This window comes from Pithys albifrons, chromosome 8, assembly GCF_047495875.1.
Source record: "Pithys albifrons albifrons isolate INPA30051 chromosome 8, PitAlb_v1, whole genome shotgun sequence".
Classification (NCBI taxonomy): Eukaryota; Metazoa; Chordata; class Aves; order Passeriformes; family Thamnophilidae; genus Pithys; species Pithys albifrons.
Genome location: NC_092465.1, coordinates 3,963,322 through 3,976,671, shown reverse-complemented (window position 1 = coordinate 3,976,671; position 13,350 = coordinate 3,963,322). Strand labels below are relative to the sequence as shown.

At 39.0% G+C, this 13,350-nt stretch overlaps 1 protein-coding gene across 8 annotated transcripts in view; it reads right to left on the bottom strand.

Annotated features, from left to right (window-relative positions):
• The window catches only part of GTDC1 (glycosyltransferase like domain containing 1), a 180,095-nt gene that overhangs the window by 125,003 nt on the left and 41,742 nt on the right, over positions 1-13,350 (bottom strand). The window contains exon 1 of one of the 8 annotated variants that reach the window (XM_071561809.1): positions 11,067-11,087. The exons of the other annotated variants lie outside the window; for them this stretch is intronic. The gene's annotated coding sequence lies outside the window, so the exon portion shown is untranslated. Of the gene's footprint in view, positions 1-11,066; positions 11,088-13,350 lie in introns of those variants that run through there. 8 annotated transcript variants of the gene reach the window in all.

The window sequence follows — 13,350 nt, the reverse complement described above, 5'->3', positions numbered from 1 at the left end:
TCCTACTCTGCTTTTACTATACAGAGCAGCACATTCTTCAGGACATACATTGAGAAGAAACTACCTGAAATAAAAAAATCCTTCCAAGTGGTAACAGCATCAAAATGACATGACTAATACAGAGGTACACTGAAGTACTGGGACGTGTAGGTGGGTAATTAGGTGCTGTCTCAATGCCAGCACCTCATGGTGACATTCATCCAGGACTTTTGTCACTTGCTGCAGCTCTACCCCACAGTGAGCATATTGCAAAAGCATGGCAAGTGATGGAGTCCCTGAAAGGGCCACTGCTGTTTGGCCCAATAATTTACCTTTAAAATAAAACCTGAGTACCATACAGAGTAATAAATAAAAATTTAAAGGCATGGAAGAACTAATTGTTCTACTAGCCACAGAAACCATGGCTTCTTTTTAAACTCTAGGTGAACACCAACTCAAATATTTTTGTTAACCAGACTATGTAGAGAAAACTCATCATTTTCCATGATTTATTAAAGAACAGACATCCCCTCTGTCTCACAAGCAGAAGTGTGGTTTCACAAACATCAGCATAGCTCATATCAGAAAGCCATAATTAGCTCCGTTCATTGACGTATTCAGACAACATAAATTACAGATCATGTTTAACTATCTGTCCAACCAAATAGCTGAGTAACAATCCAAACCCAAAGGAATAATTGTTAATATATTCCATAGGTAGAGAGCTGCTATTAGTTACAGGAAATAAGGTATATGGTTTCAGTAATGATTGTTTTAGCGGTCACAGTCCCACACGTATGAGAAATTTATTCCACCACCATATCCAGAACACACGTGGTTCAATACCTCGTAACTCAACCAACTACAAAACCCAGCAGGTATGAACTGTGGACATAAACATACTTAAAATCTTTGATGATTTCACATAAACCCACTGTAATACCTGATACAGGCAAAAATGTCCACGTTTCATGCTGCAATAATGGGATTTTCTAAAGGACTCTTAAGGGTCTTTACCTTTCCTCCTCTGTTCCTCCTCCCTCCCAGCCCCACAACACGCACCCACCTGAAGCGGAGATGTGGTATACACACACAGACACACACAGATTGAAAGAGCCTGCATTACCCTCCCACTCATGAAGTGACTCACCGAAACCCTGGAGCTGTACCTTAAACACAATCACATTTTAAAGGTTTGACCAAAATTTAACGCGTATTTAGATCACCCAAAAGTACCAGCTCTGAGGTTTGTCATTACTAAACTGCAAAACTGAGAACGATACTCAATTTATCTTTTATATAAATCAACTGGAAAAAGCAAGAAATCCTTTCCTCCTTTTGAGAATGTGGTAAACCAAAATCGTTCACCTTTATCTGGATGGCTGAGCAGGTCTAGTGTTAATTTATTGGCACCAATAAACCACAGTCTGCTCCATGCACGCAACCTGAGAGCAGCAAACACCTACAGAATACCAAAACTACAAGTACCTGCAGGTATCAAGGATGCTACACACTGTGTGCATTGAAACCTGCAAGGACTGCACTGCCTGCTTTTGTCTTGCTAAGATACCACATCTAGTTTCTACTGTGCTTAGGACCTACATTAAAGGGCATGCATGATAGAACAAGGGGGGATGGCTTTAAATTGAAAGAGGGTAGGGTTTAGATTAGAGATTAGGAGGAAGTTCTTGGCTGTGAGGGAGGGGAGGCCCTAGAACAGGTTGCCCAGAGAAGTTGTGGCTGCCCCTTCCATGAAAGTGTCCAAGGCCAGGTTGGACGGGGCTTGGAGCAACCTGGTCTACTGGAAAGTGTCCGTGCGTGGTAGGCAGATAAGCTTTAAGGTTTCTTCCAACCCAAACCATTCTGTGATTCTGTGAAGCAATCAGATTTGCAAACAACATAATTTTTAAAGAATTGGTTTGATCTTAAGGAAAAAGCAAACTGTGAGGATTGCCAGGTTCAGTTCTTACATCTGTGCTTTCAACCCAGAAATGGAACAGCAGGAATTGGAAGTTAAAGATGTCCCATGGCTATCAATCCAGAGACACCCTGACACCAGAGAGAATAAAAGCTCCTTTTGGAGTTTATGTATTTAGAAAGTAACATGCTGTAAAATCTGCACATTACCCTGTGCATGCTAAGTTAACAATATTGCTATAAATCCTTAGGAAAAAGTTGCTAATGCATATGCAGAGTATGCATTTTAAAATCCACTATTTAAATTGTTTTACTATTTCATCTAGGCAAAGGCACTAATGACCTTCATCGTTTCTTGTTGTAAATTAAATTTGTTTATTTCCAGCCACAATAAAAGAAAGAAAAAATAATCCTTAGAATTTACTTTTCACCTTCTTCCCTGACACTGCCTAAGACTGTCATAAATACTTTGCATCTATACTTCTAGCCATCCTCAATCAACATCTTTGAAGATCTTAATCTATATTGAATAAATTATTGCAATCTATTCTTTTTTTTCCAGCAGAGAAAAACATCTGTGCATCACATTATGGTTAACTCAAAGTCACAACAGCCAACACTATCTCAATGGGGAAGCATCCATCCCCCTCTGGAGCACAGCACTCAAAAGATACATTTTCAGGGAGATTTCACTGACTGATATCCTGATTCCAAGTACATTGGGAATAGCAATTACAACACACAACTTGGTTTCCATGTGTCTAATTGACCTACTAAGGGGTATATATGGGATATGTACTAATCAGGACAGGGTATGAGGGATACTAAGGAGCCTGCAAACTATTTTCATGAGCTCAGATTAACAAAGGCAAACAAGTATTGTCAATATTTCATTAGGAGAAAGTTTCCTTGATGTCTAAGCAGAGAGAGGAGGGAAAAAGACAAATAAGAGGTAAGATGGAGGACCAGGGCCATGCCCTGCCAGGGAAACAACTACAACCAAACCACCTGTCACCAGCAAACTGGATTAACTTTCCATAGACTTTGCCCCTCTGTTTCCTCCCTTTAATGGTCCCAAGAGATTTACAGAAGTCAACACGGGTATTCTGCAGAGCAGGATATATTAAATAACTAACTATCTTCACAAAAAGTTCGACATTATTTTGGGAAGTTCGTCAGCCACTAACAGGATTTAAAAAAAATTTAAAAAAAGAAAATTAGTACAGATCTAATACAAGAGCATAACCTGCAAGTGCAAGGTTTGCAATTGGATTTGCAAGACAATTAGTTATTCTGATTTAACAGTTAATTCCAAGTTCCCATTTGCCATGTAATTCAAAAGCCTGGAATAATAATAGCTTATTTTAACAGAAACTCTTAATGTTGTTTAATGCTATGTTGGCTTTATCCAACTTATCTGGACTGTGTTTACAGTACTGAAGGATCAAGACAATTTACAGGACTCATCATTTCCAGTGCTGCACCTATGGCCATAAATTTGCTAATACTGATGATCCTGAAGGCTTACATTAGGTTTAAATAGATGAGGGATACTTGATTTAGAGTATCTCTGAGAGGAGAGGGAACTAATAGGTGTGGTAATGGGAGATGTAGCGCTATTTTTAAACCTGACAGGAGACATATTAGTTGCTAGTTCCCTATTATAGAAAAAGTCCCAGTCTGGTAATAATGGGCTGGCATTTTGAAATTCCACCGATTTATTAGGAATATGATGAGAAATGTGTTTCACAGACTCTCAGCTTTGGACCAGTGTCTGTATAGAAAGGTAAGAACTATAATGTGAATTCATGGTCAATTTAAGAGCATATGTATAGACTTGAAAAACTCACTTAAAATATTGTAACTACTTTGAAAGACATAGTCTACATCTCATACTGATTGATTAAATGACAAAACACTTGTTCAAAACCATCATTAGTTGCTCCATGAGGTAATACAATCACCCAACATCAAAAATTTGGTTTGTTCTCCCCAGTAAATATGAAGGAGCAAAATGTTAAATGAATAGCAAATCACTCTTGTATCACCAAAATTTGGAATTTAGGACTTAAATTCCTCTTGTACAAAAGCTGGAATTGAAAGAGTTAATTTAAGCATTAATTGAAACATTAGGCCTGAGATGTTTGGCAGCAACTTTTGAGTGGGCACAAGCCAGATTTATGTTACAGCCAGAAGGTATCCCTTGGAATATGTGATGAAAGGATCTGTATCTTCACTCACACCTTGAGTCCACAAAAAGGAGGGAATGAGACCTACTGTCAAATCGAGTTCAACTGTGAAATCTGGGATGGGTCCCACACAGAGGAGTATTACTGAGGGGTAGATGTCCAGAAAGCCAACTCTATCCTGGGATGCACCAAAAGCAGTGCTAGCAGGACAAGGAAGGGGATTGTCCCCCTTTACTCTGCTCTTGTGAAACCCCACCTGCAGTGCTGCAATCCAGCTCTGGAGTCCTCAGGACAAGAAAGATGCAGACCTGTTGGAGCAAGTCCAGATGAAGCTGCAAAGATGGTTCAAGGGCTGGAGCCCCTCTACTCTGGAGACAGGCTGGGATTGCTGGGGATGTTCACCTGGAGAAGAGAAGGCTCTGGGGAGACCTTAAAGCACATTCCAACACCTAAAGGGGTTCCACGAGGTCTGGAGAGGGACTTTGGACAAAGGCCTGAAACCCTTAACCATGTGAAAAGAATAAATCATCGGGGTTTTATTTGTTTACAGGAAAAAAACATCCAAGTATTATACGCCTACTGCAGTTTGGATATGATTCACTAACTTCAAGGTTGCAATGTCACCTGCACAAAAGAAGTCCTTGTCTTACATATTAAGTACTGAAATTCAACAGATGAAATAATTTTTTGATCTTCCATTTGCTCAACTCTTGTCATCTCCAGAGAGCTGAACCAACACTTCACACTATAAAGTTAGGGGACCAAAAATACATCTCATTAACTTCTGTGCAGTCAGCACCACGTTATCTCTTTCAGAAACCCCTCGAAAGCTCTCAGATTCAATAGCAAACATCACACAACATTGAATAAGGGCTTCATACAGCACTAAACATATTTTCCATGTTAAGAATATTTACATCCTATTTCCAACTTGACATACAGAAGATGTGTTACCCACATCAATTTATAAATCTAGCGCAATGAGAGTTGCCAATTTGATTTAGTGGTGCAGCATCCTGTTTCCTGTAAATAATTTTCCTATCAAGTTTTGACTAAGCCCTCTGAAAGGACTCTAGAAATATTAAAGGCTCCAGATTACAGCCTAAATGCTTTCTGACAGCTCCCTGCAAGTGTTCCCCAGCATCTCTTCTGACCCAAGAATAGCAAATCTAATGACTTAAGTCACTTGTTTCCATCCTGTTGTCTGCAGAGCCAGCAAAATACTTCAAGGATTGGTTTAATGCAATGAATAAAAGCATATTCATACATTTTATTTTACTTCACAAGTATCAGAAAGTTAAAGGGTCCACCTCCTCCACTGGGAAGTATCTATGGATACACATTGCGGAAAGCTGAAAAACACTGACATGAGTTAAACAAACATGTCTGGTATCATCTGCCAATTGAAATGGTGAACATTGCAGGAAATATTTGTTTTCCATGAATAAAAGCGATATACAAGCAGCTCAAAACAATCTGTTTTGGAAGGTTATTTTGGTTGTTTTGTAAACAAGTTTAGGTTCTGAGCTGATGTTTTCAAAACAGATACTGCAAAATGAATAAATATTCATGTCTGGGGGAGACCTTAACAGACATGAAACAAGTGTGGCCCTTTTTAACAGTGCCACAGATAAAACAAGGCAAGGACACGCATGGAGGACATCAAGATGTAAATTTTTTCCTTGAAGTTTCTCAGATGGCTGATATTAAAAAAGTGCCATTTAAATCACCACCCTCAGAAAGCCTGTGCCTTAAAAACCTGGCTTTTATTGCATGTAAGAGAATCTGGCTATAACCCATGATCAGCACTGTATCCTTTAAAAAAAGGAGTTCAAAATAGGGATTTTCTTTTATTTTACTTATTAAAATCCTTAAGATATCTGTAAAACTCACTTAGAATTCCAGCCTTAAGTTCGCTTCAGAATCACTTCTCCACCTACGTAGAGTCTGAAAAGCATTTACCCTGCCTGAGTCAACTGGCCACACTCACAAATCTTTTCTTCAAAATCGGAAAATCCTTATGAAAAATCAAACATCCTGTTCAACAAAATCGAAATTATACTGTCACTAATCAGCTACTTCCACTTGTACCACCAGAGAATCTGCAGAACTCAGCCCCTCCTCCGGCACACTGGTACAATGCTGAAAATCACAGAAGGGTTTAAGCTTTGAAGGGACCTGAAAGATCAGCTTGTTCCAATCTCCTTCCACAGGCATGGACACCTTTCCCTAGACAAGGTTTGTCCAAGCCCCATCCAGCCTGGCCTTGGACACTTCAGAGATGGGGAACCCAAGAACATTCAGTATGGTTTATAATGGCCATGAGTATATGGGTGCAGAGAAAATATTCTTCATTGCAGAGCTGGGAAACTATTTTGAGGAAGACCCTCCCATTTGAAGTTTAGCTGGCTATTAGTAGGTGCTTTACTGACACTGCTGATATGATTAAATGCCAGAAATACCATTAAAGGCCAACACGAGAAACCACTCACACCTCACGCACGCAAGGCCTGTGCTTAATATCCCACTTCTTCATTTCAAAGCCACAAATATCACAAGCTTTGCCAGCAAGTTAAAGATCTGCTCTGACTCCTACTAAAGACTTCAGGGTTGTGCAGTTATTCCGGCCATTGGGAATTTTTTGGCAATACCACCAGTTAAGCATTCACAGCAGCTCTTGGAAGCCTGAAGAGCAACAGCATATGGACAGCCTGGAAATACCTCTGAAGTCAAGGCACTGGTAATCTCAACAGTGTTCCACATGCAATCAGACTCAGAGCAATGCCACAGGTGTAACTTTTGCTACTAATTTTCATAAACAAAGGATATAGACATGTTAGAGTAGGTCCACAGATGGCCACGAAGATGCTCAGAGGGCTGGAGCCAGGCTGGGAGAGCTGGCTCACCTGGAGAGGAGAAGACTCTAGGGAGACCTTAGATCCCCCCTTCCAGTGCCTAAAGTGGCTCCAAGACAGCTGGAGAGGAACTTTGGACAAGGGCATGGAGTGAGAGGACAAGTGGGAATGGCTTTAAACTGACACAGAGCAGGATTAGATTACATGTTAGGACGGTCTTTGCCTATGGAGACAACATTAAATAGATAACTGAAGATAGGTTTATGTTGGGATTTTTGAAAATCCCTTTCATAAAGTGGATTCAAACCCAAGGGAGGCGTTACATTGGTTTTATGTTATTACAGAGTAAAAGATTCCTGTCTTTCTGAATCTTTTCAGATCCTATCTTCCCATCAGTGTTTGGGGCCCACAAAGCTCTGCGAGCTGTGGATACTTGAAAGTGATTATGAAACTGTTTTAGCCCCAAACTGTTTTTGTTTGAAGCAAAAATAGAACTGGAAGACACTTCACTTTCCCACTTTGACTACTGGAGATAAAATATAATTAAGAAGGAGGGGGAAGGGCAAGAAGGGAAAGAGTAAGTTGTGTCTAGCAAATATATATGGCAGTAAAAAAACACAGACAGGGTACCCAAATTAAGCAATACCACATGAATGCTTTGAGAAGGGAAAAGGGAATTATTTCCACCTATCTGCATTGATCACACAGCAGTTCGCTTCTGCTGACAAGAACCTAATCCAAACTCTGCCTGTTCATCTCAAAGTGTTTAAGAAGCCATGTGTGAGGTGCATTCAAAATCCTCCAAGATGAACAAAATCTGTTTTGCATGCCAATATCCTTGGAGAGGGCAATATTCATGCAAGATGATTCAAGCTACTCTTCAGAGCTGCAGCACTCTGCCTTCCCATTGAAGCTCTGAATGAGTATGGACAAGAGAGATCCATAAATGATTTTTCCTACTCTATAGACAGTTGGTTTCTTAACACTCACAGAAGCATCTTCTTGGGCATTAACAGAATGACTTAGAAAAAAATCTGCTTTTTCTCTTTAAAGCTGGTTTTCTGTTCAAGCCGTGTAACACCACTTGATATTTAGTTTAGCTACTCAACCAAGCACCAGGCTTCAATGTACTGAAGGTGCATAATGGTTGAGTAACACAGACCATTTCACATGTTTGGGCTTATTTACAAATATCACTTACATACTGCTGACATCTATAATGACACCTGGGATGTTGCTGACACACCACTACGTTTGTAAAGTTGGCGTCTACACACACAGTGGATTCTAAGAAATGTGCTGGGGAAATATACACAGCATTTCCTTTGACTGCAAATAGAATGGTTACTTTGACTATTTCCTATCTGAATAGGAAAAAAGCTTCAAAAACAAGGTTTAGCCAGACTAATCCCCCACTGATTTTCTTATCACTCAACACTATTTCACTCGATTATTTTTGTCAACAATTTTCTCAAAAATTTCCTCCTGATCATATTACAGGCTTGCTTGAATCATACTGGAGACGAACACTTATATATATACACAGGATTTCATGTATTTCTTACCTATTGTTGCCTACTGACTTGCTATTTCAAAGCTGATAACCTCCAAACAGAACACTTGCTTTGGTTTTGTACATGTAGGTACACTATAAAGAATTTATCTGACAGTAGAAGCAAAAAAGGAATGCAGATTATTTACTCAAATTTTCAAAGTCAAAGGAGTCTTAAACTTACATTAATATGCTGGGACACTCTGGAAGTATTCAAGACCAGGTTGGACTGGGCCTGGAACAACCTGGTCTAGTGGAAGGTGGCACTGCCCATGGCAGGGGGGGTTGGAACTGCATCACCTTTAGGGCCTTTCCAATCTGAACTACTCTATTATTCTAAAATAAAACAAAGCACTAGATCTACATACATGCTTAAATTACAAGCAAATTATTGCATTCTTACATAAACTTAATAATTATATAACTTCTAACCAAACATTTTCCATTGTTCTGCTTAAATATGCTTTAAACAATAAACTGTAACTCTTCTATCTTCTCCCTCCAACCCCAAAATTGTACTACATCTTCTGCCTGGTGCTTTCCCATTATTAACAACAAGAGGTTTCATTTATCTGCTTTCATCCAAAAATGCTGAAAAGCTTAACAAACATTAATTAAACCTCACAACACTCCTGTGAGGTAGGTAGGTATTGTTATCTCTACTTTACAGATGAGAAAACTTGAATTAAAAATTGTGGTTTGCACCATTTCCCAACAGCAGTTTTACAGTAAAGCCAAGAGCAAGAAAAGAAAGGAGCAGTGACTCCTGTGTCCCTACTTCCAAGCCACAACAATACACATTTTCTTTCAAATCAGCAGGACTTTGACATTTTTCCACACATGAGAAAAATATTTTGAAAAACAGCATTAATCTATCATTAGCATCATCCCTTCTAAGAAAATACAGACCAATACATCTTTTACCCAGATTGCACTTTCATTATTTCATTATGAAAATGAGACAAAATTGTATCCTCCTCATCTGGTTAGCTGATGAATTCTATCTTCAAAAGGAAAATCCACACTTCTTGAAACCATATGAATTGTTTCTCATATGACTGAATCCCCGATTTCCTCTTTTCATTTTTTTTAACAATGTCTATTTCTTCCCCAATTCCTTTATCATCTTTTCTAATTATTTGCCATTGTACTTTCCTAACACCATCTTTTTTATTCTTTTTTTAATGATACAGTAAACTCTGCAAAGACTGACTTACAGCATATCAACTACTAACTTGATGGGTCATCTATCAATTTTTCCTATCTCAAACTACTCTCATTTCCAATCTTTTCCTATGTATGTCCTCCACATCACCTATCTGAGAAGTTCACAACTTCAGAGTCTTCCAATTGCCCATCCTGCTTCACTCCTCATTAGGAAACCTCCAATTTGAATACAGTCATTCCTTCACTGTTCCAGGAGCAAAAACTTCATGGCTCCCTTGCATTATTTCTTTGCCTCCAGTCTCACTTCCCTCTTTGTCAATTCTTCCCTACTCAAATTGTTCCGTACACCTTTACAAACAACCTCTTTCTTCCTCCTCCATCTTCCCACATCAAATACAAAGTTATCCTCTTCATCTTTGACTTTGCCCCCTCCCCAAGTAAGACTCAAGGCTCATTTCCTCACATTCTTTTCATTTTCCTTAGACTTGTTGGTAAATCTCACCTTCCCACCAGAAAAAGGAAACAGCTTTTAACATGTTGCCAAAGAGGCATCCATTCTTTTTATCAATTCTACTCCACATGCTCTTTCCAATCTCCTCAACCTTCAGTTCTTTCTTCTCTTCTTTTCAGCCCTGCTCATGCATACTTTAAGTCTACTAACATTTTCTGCATCTGTTCTGTTTCAAACTTTGGTCTTCTACACTCCTCCTCTCCCCTTCTATGCCTGTCCTCTTCTATTAAGTACAAGCTGAGACCTTGAACACATCTTACACATATCTACAAATCTGTGTCAGGACAAACCAGACTGTGCCAGACAGATAAAACCACTACAAAGATGTTTTCAAAGATGTTTTCAAATAGACCACTGAAGTTAAAGAAACAACTATTAAAATAGAAGTCAATTCAAGATTTTTTTTTTATATAAAAAGACTGCTACATTTTTGTTGAAGTCATATGATTTTTTTATGACTTTGTTTCTCTTGTTTTATAATCAGCATGAAAAGTTAAATTAGTTCTTTAAAAAAAAAACATACAAGTTAGCACATCTTGTTTGTACTGCTTGCTCTAATGAAGAAAGCCCACAGTCGCCAATGCACAGTAAAAATAGGTAGTTCTGTTATTCATATACTCTCTGCAAGCAGCAGCTCACAGGCTCTGAGAACTGCTCTCATCATACAAAAGCTGAAATAAATGTTCAGTCACTGTTTTCTCTTCCAGCTCTCAAAATTACAGCTGGATTCTTTAAGCATTACATGTGGTTTTTTGCACTTTAAAGCTTCTGAACTACTTGAATTGCAAGACGCAAAAGTTCTGCCCACAGACACTTTCTTGCTCCCACTTGATTTCGTGCTACAGCCAGGAAAGTATCAAATAGAAGTAAAATGCAGCTTGTTTCATGGAACATACTGGTCAGTGTATACACAAACCCTCCAATCTTGCTTGAGCTGTGCAGAATCCGTATCCCATCTATTCCTTTTTCATCACTGCACAAAGGTGAATTTCAGAGGAACCTAATATAGAAAAGAGTTTATTGTGACAGGCTGGGAGAGCTGGGGGTGTTCACCTGGAGAAGAAAAGGCTCCAAGGACACCTTAGAGACTTTGGAAAAGGGTCTGGAGTGACAGACACAGGCGAATAGTTTCACACTGGGAGAGGGAAGGGTTAGGTAGGATACTGGAAAGGAATTTTTGTCTGTGAGGTGGGGGAGGTTGGCACAGGTTGCCCAGAGAAGCTGTGGCTGCCCCATCTCTGAACGTGTGCAAGGCCAGGTTTGACAGGGCTTGGTCTAGTGGAAGGTGTCCCTGCCCAAGCCAGGGGGACAGAACCAGATAAGCTTTGAAGTCACTTCCAATCTATACCATTCTATGATTCCATTTGTAGGAGCATAAAAAGCCAGTATAAGGAAAATTACAATTTTCTAACAGCTATTTGCTGTTTAGTTACCATCATATTTAAATTCACGACTTACATAATTTCACAAGCACACCAACTGCTGGAAAGAAATTGATGTGCTGTTGGTTACTATTTGTTTTCATTTTGAGACGACTTGCTGATGGTCTCTCCATTTCTGCATGCACAAAGGTCAGGAGTTATTTAACCTCTGTAGACACAAAATGTTGCCTTTTTTTTTTCCTTTTTAATAACCCCTAAGGTTACCTATTCTTGTGCATTCAGCTATTGAGAGAACTATCTTAAATCCTTTGAAAACTTCACATATGCAGCACAGATCAATGTTTCAATGAGGCCTCTCACAGTCTATTAGTCTCACTCTACATTACTGTCTTTTACTTCTTGCTTGATTCTCTATTTTTTAAATTTTAGTGGATTCTTATTTCTAAAGCCACAAATTATGTGAGTGTTGCCTACCACAGAAACTGCCACTGAGCAAACCCTCCGCAATGCTTAAAGCCAGGTTGGAATCCACAGAAAATTTGTTTCAGTGAGACTCCTACTCTTCTGCGTTTTTCTCTTCAGACATATCAACCCTATCTGCATTCACAACAGTCATTTTTCCCAAATAGCTTCTTATGGTGAGACAACAGTGAATAGAATTACATCTGAAACTCTCTAACAATTAATTTTTAACTCCTTATTGCAATAAAAACCCCTTTGGCTCTGTAATACATGCTTTGTGAGGAGTACAGTAAATTACCCTCTCTGTAGCATGTGAAAATCCTGAGTGAAACTTGGTTCTGCTCTTCTGAAGCCCCTCACTGGGCAACATCAGACCAAAGCGTGAGCAGGAGCTTCTTGGGCATCAGAGACACACTGGGAACATCAGACACTGAAGCGAGTGTAGGTGTATTAGCAATCCTACCATCCATCTGTCAGAAATCTTCGATGTTCCTGCACATCACCCACTGGCAGAGCTGTCTGCCAAGCAAAAATATTATGAAATGTTCATTATATCCTCAAAACTCCCCCCCTTCCCTAGGAGGAAATGGAAAAACCTGTCTCTTCACACACATAGACTCACATTCGTTACCAAGAAACGGTGAAAGACTTTCAAATTCACCCAGAAAGAAAATTTACCGAGAGACCAGGGCTGTGAATTTAGATTTATTCTAGAAAACTTTACTTACCAGAGAATATACTGACTTTTAGTTCACATATATCTCATTTTTAAGGTACGTTAAAGACCGAGTTTACAATTAACTGAACAGACAGCGTACAAAAGGCTTTTAGAACTACACCATATGGTCGAGGGAAAGGAACAATCTGGACTATCCACATTTCAATCTGCAGGCTTGTCCACCTCTATAACACATTGTATTGCTGTAATAAAATATTAAGATAGAATTTTAAAAGTGAAAATATCTATCTTTTGCGCTACCAGGGAACAAGGCATCCCACAGTCTAGTGCATTTAATAAATATTTTAACTTTTATGATTTTTGGCTTGGTGAATCAGATATAGTCAATAAAATCCCCAATTCATTTAAAACTGTAGCTCCAGAAGGATATGGGTGGGTATTCATCTTATGCTTCAGGGAAATAAAAAATACCAGTTTACATGGGGTATACTGGCAGCAGTTAATGTAACAGATGACACATTCTTGGAAATTAAATAAAAGCAGAAAGAAAATACCCATTGTTGCTCAGTGAAGGACTAATCACATGGTCACAGCTGGAACCAGTGTAAATCATTCATTAATAAAATTCTGTTGTAGTAGTCACTTTTTTCCTGCTTT